The sequence below is a fragment of the Erinaceus europaeus genome, chromosome 19, assembly GCF_950295315.1.
Source record: "Erinaceus europaeus chromosome 19, mEriEur2.1, whole genome shotgun sequence".
Classification (NCBI taxonomy): Eukaryota; Metazoa; Chordata; class Mammalia; order Eulipotyphla; family Erinaceidae; genus Erinaceus; species Erinaceus europaeus.
The window spans coordinates 2616519-2617474 of record NC_080180.1 but is presented as its reverse complement, the minus strand read 5'-3'; positions in this window follow the sequence as shown (position 1 = coordinate 2617474).

The window sequence follows — 956 nt, the reverse complement described above, 5'->3', positions numbered from 1 at the left end:
GCATCTGGGAAAGCCTGGATGCCCTGGCTGGCTGAGTACCGACTGACACAAGCTAGAAGCCCTTCAAGTCTTTTATCTCCCTACATTTCTTTTTTTTTTTTTTTCTCCTCCAGGGTTATTGCTGGGGCTCAGTGCCTGTATCATGAATCCACTGCTCCTGGAGGCCATTTTTTACTCCTTTTGTTGCCCTTGTTGTTGTAGCCTTGTTGTGGTTATTATTGTTACTGTTGATGTTGTTCGTTGTTGGATAGGACAGAGAGAAATGGAGAAAGGAGAGGAAAACAGAGAGGGGAAGAGAAAGACAGACACCTGCAGACCTGCTTCAGTGCCTGTGAAGCGACTCTCCTGCAGGTGGGGAGCTGGGGGCTCGAACCGGGATCCTTACGCCGGTCCTTGCGCTTTGCGCCATGTGCACTTAACCCGCTGCACTACTGCCCGACCCCCGATGCATGTCCTGCAACAGCTTGCAGAAGGCTGTCCTCCCCTTAACTGGCAGGGAGTGATCAGGGTCGGATGAAATAGATGTTTTTTTTTTCTGCTAAGATGCGTCGCCAAAAGAACTCATGAGAATTGGAGTCCCTCATTTGTAATGCTGGTCACGCTCCACAGCCCATGGGCAGACATTCTCCAGCTGCCAGTGGAGACCCCTCATTTCTCAGCTTTCCCATGAGGGGAGGTGGGGGCGGGGGCCAGGGGGCCATTTCGGAATTCAGAGGGGCTGCATGCATATCTGAACTCCTCCACTGAAGCCCAGAGCCTTGTTGAGCTGAAGGAAACTGCTACTTGGATTCAGATGAGAGTGAGATCTTTTCAGAGACTTCACCACACACATCTCCCGAAAGAACGAGGAGCGGGCTGGGGGAGGGTGGGCAAGGGTGGGCCACTCACCCCCCAAGTGCTGACTGAGTTAGCGCAGGTACCTGGCCAGCAAGGCAGAGGGGGGCCCAGGCTCCCTG